This window comes from Eptatretus burgeri, chromosome 12 (genome assembly GCF_056783735.1).
Source record: "Eptatretus burgeri isolate ZD-2024b chromosome 12, Ebu_testis_v1, whole genome shotgun sequence".
NCBI classification, from domain to species: domain Eukaryota; kingdom Metazoa; phylum Chordata; class Myxini; order Myxiniformes; family Myxinidae; genus Eptatretus; species Eptatretus burgeri.
In genome coordinates, this window is record NC_140972.1 from 74,978,316 (window position 1) to 74,984,361 (window position 6,046).

Sequence of the window (6,046 nt, forward strand, 5' to 3'; positions counted from 1 at the left end):
AAGTCCAGTAGTTTAAGGTGCTGTCGCACCTTGACGATTTAGCCAGCGTATGCCGACTTATGAAAAATTTGTCTAAAATGCCGGCACACGTCGAATACGTTATGGGTAAGTTTTGTATACGTTAAGAGCATGCTGAGAAACACTGCCATACGTCGTAGTACGCTGGCTTTCATCGTTGTACTTTGCGGTTGTCCTCAAATTTTAGCATGCTTCAAATTTTACGACGTATGCCAGCGTATGACTCACACGTTCCACTACGCTCGCCATAAGTTGTAGGCACATTATGCGATCGTTGACACATGTCGACACATGTTACTTGTAAGTTACTCATAAGTCGAAACACGTCGAGGTAATGATTAGCGTACCCGACAATTATTTATAACCTATGAGTAACGTGTTGTAGGCACGTTACACGATCGTTGACACACGTCGAGGCACGTTACTTGTAAGTTACTCATAAGTCGAAACACGTCGAGGTAATGTTTAGCGTACCCAAAACTTATTTCTAACCTATGTGTAACGTACCTCCAACGCATATTGACGTATTTGATTGACGTCTTCCGGACAACCACAGGATTTACTGAACGTGTTTCTAATTTACAGCTACCGTATAATGGCGTATTGGCAGCATTAAAAAAAAAACAACAATAACTTCAGATATTTCGTCACGTGCCGTTACGTCATGTCCGATTGCCTCTTCAGTTTGCTCATGTCTTATTCTTAGTTCCTCCTCTGTGAATATTTTCTGTTTGAGAATATTGTCACGTCGACGTCGAAACTTAAAAGCAAATGTCCGAATATATTTTAAAATTTGTGATAGACTAAAAAAAACAAACAACAATAACCAGATATTTTGTCACGTGCCATTACGTCACGTCCGATTGCCTCTTCAGTTTGCTCATGTCTTATTCTTAGTTCCTCCTCTGTGAATATTTTCTGTTTGAGGATATTGTCACGTTGACGTCGAAACTTAAAAGCAAATGTCCGAATATATTTTAAAATTCGTGATAGACTAAGAAAAACAAACAACAACAACAACTTCAGATATTTCGTCACGTGCCTTCACGAGCCAAGGAGAAAAAAAGAAAATGTGCCTTGACAGAGAAAATAAGTTTCGGGTATGCTAAACATTACCTCGACGTGTTTCGACTTATGAGTAACTTACAAGGAACTTGTGTCGACGTGTGTCAACGATCGCATATCGTGCCTGCAACTTATTCCCAGCGTAGCGGAACGTGTGAGCCATACGGCGAGTACGTCGCAAAATTTTCAGCTTGCTTGAAATTTCACGACGTACGAGACGTACCACGAAATATGACAGCATACTTCATCGTTTTTCAGCGTGCTCTTAACGTATACACAACTTACCCAGAACGTATTCGACGTGTGTCAGCTTGGTTCGGCAAATTTTTCATAGGTCGGCATACGCTGGCTAAATCGTCAAGGTGTGACTGCGTGGTTGACACTTTCAATTTTCAGGCGGTTATGATTTAAATCGGCGTGCAGCAGGTTTTTAACAGGCTACGCCACGAGTTTGTCGGCGATACGTGCAGCGCACTATGCCTAAGTTAAACTATCATTGGGCATAGGTTGTGAACGCCGACAACAGGCTAAGCATTCGTTGGTATAAGTTATCTATAAGACAACGAAATGTTCTGTGCCCATTACTAATATGTTATGCATACGACAAACACGTTATGAATACGACCAAACCTTGAAAAAAACATCAAAATTTCAGCGTACACCAACGTTTAACATACATTTTTATACGTTGCCATTGCTGGCTAAATCGTCAAGGTGTGACAGCGCCTTTAGGTGTGTGTGTGTGTTTCCTATATACTGTAGTTTTCAAAGTGCCATCTGGTTGGTGTTGGACCTCCACATCGAGGAACAGTAGCTTGTTGAATTGTTCAATTCCCATGGTGAATTTAATGCGAGGAAGAACCTGGCACAGCTGCTTGAGAAGGTTAGCATGGTCCCGGTGTACAATTGCAAATGTGTCATCAAAATATTTGACCCAGAAACGTGGCAACCAAGGCACATTTTTGGTAAAAAGTTTGCTTTCAAAGTCTTCCATTATCAAGTTTGTGACGACCGCAGATAATGGTGATCTCAGTGCCGTGCCGAAAATCTGTTGATGGTGCTCCCCATTGTAAAGAAAGGCTGTGCTGTTGAGGCAAGTTCTGAGAAAATGTGACGTCATTCCACATCAAGTTGCTATCTCCACAACTCAATTTCCTTATGTGTGATTGTTCCAAACGTTCTCTTGTTGCTTGGATTAAAAGGTCCACAGGGATGTTGAACAGGAATCCTGGGAGATCCTGCCCTCAGTGCGGAGAACACAATATATTGTTACAAATCTAGCAGCCATTTGCACACAACAGCCAGAGTCCCCGCAGTTCAGTTATTTCGATAAGTAGGTGTTTAGAGTTAGGGTCCCGTCTCTATGTTTAATGGGTGATTAAGTGTATGTGTGCTGCGAGTTATTTTTGAGTTAGAATTAATATCCAACATCAACAACATCCTCCTTCACTCCTGCCACCATGCTGTTCACTCCGGCACGTGCATGCGTGCAGAGCACAGACGTGGGCGGGGCTTCAATCGCCTCAGATTGGAGCCCCACTCCAAAAAAAGGGCATGGAGTGTTTCCTCTCACCAATGAGCGAAAGGCGAGCATCGCACACACGCCCCAGCCAATGGGAAGCCAGAACGCCCAGGGAAAGAAGAATGTCTCGACGAAGCGACAAAGAAGAGGGAAGCGCCAAAACAGCCACAGAGACTCCACCGGCAACCCAGAAGGGGCGTGTTTTTCCCCGCCTACGGTGACCCTCCCCCAATCACGGCTGGCCACCACGAGACCCGAAACGCCCGTCCAATCCGGAGGTGGGTCTCCAGAGAGCGGATTCCCCCACCCCACGTGGGGGAGGGGAGAAGATAATCGAGGAGTGCATGAGAAGAAAGGTTGTTGGTCGGACACCCCCATGTGTTCTGGCCTGCTGGGCGCTCCTTGTCGTGGTCGTCGGTCTTCTCCTCGGCGCTTGGTGCGAAGTTGACCGTGCGGGTTCGAGTCCCACCGTGGTGGTTTGTGTTGGAGCGCACGAGCTGGTGGTCGGAGTGTCCGACTTCCCCGCCAAGAATCCCGGGCTCCACAGGGGCAGGTCGGCGAGCCGCACAATGCGGCCAGGTACACCACAGAACTCTGTCCCCCTAGCTGAACTATCCTCCTCGGCTGGAGGACCAAATAAAGACCCGGTGTCTTTTTGGACCCGAAATGGACCCGGGTCCATTTCTTTTTGGAAGTGTGTGCGTGTCTGTGGGCCCAGTCTTTAAGGAGAAACGGTATAAGTGCCTTGCATCATTGTACATTTGATTATATTTGGTGTAACTCTGCTCTTTGTCTCCCTCTCCCCATTATAAATAAACCCCGTGTTAAATATACCAGCTCGTTGCCTGTCGTTTATATCATTGACCCAGCATGGTGCGGGCTTGAGAAATAGGGAGGCCGTTTGTGCCGTAAATTGTTCAATTGGTCCGGCAGTCTTTGGTAATCCCCGCTCGGTTATGCCGGATCCGAGTCGGTAACAGCGACTCGGTTCGGACAAAGTCAGCCGAGAATGTGGCTTCCTGGTAGTTAGACGGCATGGGTACTTAGGTAAATTGGAATTAGACAATTAACCCCACCCCACGCAGTCAAAATATTGGCGTCCACAGTCCACTAATGAACCCGTGACCTTCGGAGTTATCCGAAGGTTACGACCTTCAGTTCCGCTGTTCGGTGGGAGACAGCCCAACTGCTCCATCTCGCGGTCCTTGCCACCGAACCCGGCACCACAACAATATGTATGTATGTATGTATATATGTATGTGTGTATATATATATATATATATATATATATATATATATATATATACACACATATATATATATATATATATATATATATATATATACACACATATATATACACACACACACACACACACACACACACACACACACACACACACACACACACACACACACACACACACACACACCCCCGGTCAAAAGTTTAAGAACACCCCCATTTTTCCAGTTTTTATTGAAATTTAAGCAGTTTAATGTTTCAATGTACTCTGAAATTAAAGCAGAGAACAAATAAACAATTGCAGATAAAAAAGAAATCATGGAATAGTTTTGTTGAACAAAATTTAATCTAAAATTTTGCTCATCAAAGTAGTCACCTTTTGCAGATATAACAGCCGAACATACTCATGGCATTCTTTCGACAATGGAAATCAAATATTGTTTGGAAAGTTCTTCCCAACACTGTTGCAGAAGTTCCCACAAATGTGTTGCACTTGTAGGTTGCTTTGCTTTTCACCCTTCTGTCCAGTTCATCACAAACCAGCTCGATGGGGTTCAAGTCTGGAGACTGCTGGCCATACCATGATTTAAAGCCTCCCATCTTGTTGTTTTTTTTTCTGAGGAAGTTCTGACATAGCCTGGAGGTATGTTTTGGGTCGTTATCTTGCTGTAGGATGAACCCCCTGACCAACTAGGCATAGACCAGAGGGTATTGCATGGCACTGCAAAATGCTATGGCAGCCCTTTTGGTTCAGGGTGCCAGTCACTCTGTGCAAGTCACTGACTCTCGATCCAGCAAAAGAGCCCCAGATCATCACGCTTCCTCTTCCATGTTTGTCAGTTGGTGTCACACACAGAGGAACCATACTTTCGTCAATTCGACGGCATAGAAAAACCCCACGTGATGAACCGAAGATTTCAAATTTTGATTCATCGGTCCATATGACCTTCCAGTTTTCAGTAGTCCACTGGCGGTGCTTCATGGGCCAGGCAAGCCTCTTTTTCTTATTTTGTCATCTTCGCAACGGCTTTCTTACTGCCACTCAACCTGTCAAACCTGCAGCTCGAAGTCTTCTCTCCACAGTTGAAACTGAGACTTCCTTACTTCGACCAGTGTTCAAGTTCACGCTGTGCTTGAAGCTGCTATCCTGTGAGCCACCTCTCATGCAAGCTGTTGACTCTCAGAAACTTGTCTTGCTTTAATCTTTTATTATTTTTTTATCTTTTAAATGCGCACCAGCGCGGCAACTCGCAACCTGCGCTCTTTCCCCGTGACGTCATGGCAGCTGTTCGTGCTTCGCGCACCTTGTCCCTTCTCGGACGGTAACATCCGGCAGGGATTCCCCTCCTGCCGGATTCCAACCTCCGTGCAGCCACAACGTCACGCTGCACATTCCAAGCAAGCCTCACGTTTTGAGGGGTTCCCTACGCGAGCACGTGTTCTGCTCGTCGGAGCTTGACACACACGCTCGCCTGGAGAACTCGTCCGTTCCAAATTCATATCCCAACCAAGCTTCTGTCCGTCCGCGGGATCGGCTCATCCACCACGTGCGTTTCTGGATCGGATTTCACTTGCGCAGGCGCGCAGGTGACGGCCTCGTGCGAAACACGGCACGGACCCCGAGCGCGCTGCCGTGCAAATCCGGCACGGTCCACGAAACAGCTACGGCCGCAACTTGGCCTTTGTCTCTCGTCTGGCGCAGTCTTCCTCGCCATTCAACTCCCACACTCCCACGTGCCATGACGCTCACACACCTTGTCATGACACTCTCACTCAGACATGCGGTTGTATGTTCTCGCATAGCAACCGTCATCTCCCTTACAGGCAGCGACCTCACACACGTGGTTTCTCACACACGGGCTTTCACTCACGCATGCCATTTCACTCACACATTTCGAAGCCACACACGCCGTTTCCCTCGCACGCACACACGCAGTTTCCCTCGCACGCACACATGCAGTTTCCCTCGCACGCACACACGCCGTTTCCCTCGCACGCACACACGCCGTTTCCCTCGCACGCACACACGCCGTTTCCCTCGCACGCACACACGCCGTTTCTCTCGCGCGCACACACGCCTTTCCGTCGCACGCACACATGCCGTTTCCCTCGCACGCACACACGCCGTTTCCCTCGCACGCACACACGCCGTTTCACACACACGCACATGCACACACACACACACACATGCACGCGCT

The 6,046-nt window shown here is 47.2% G+C and overlaps 1 protein-coding gene across 5 annotated transcripts in view; it reads left to right on the forward strand.

Moving 5' to 3' along the window:
* The window catches only part of HPSE (heparanase), an 81,667-nt gene that overhangs the window by 28,873 nt on the left and 46,748 nt on the right, over positions 1–6,046 (forward strand). The window contains exon 12 of one of the 5 annotated variants that reach the window (XR_015049929.1): positions 1,846–1,952. The exons of 3 other annotated variants lie outside the window; for them this stretch is intronic. The gene's annotated coding sequence lies outside the window, so the exon portion shown is untranslated. Of the gene's footprint in view, positions 1–1,845; positions 1,967–6,046 lie in introns of those variants that run through there. One more of the 5 variants, XR_015049927.1, reaches the window with a different exon arrangement.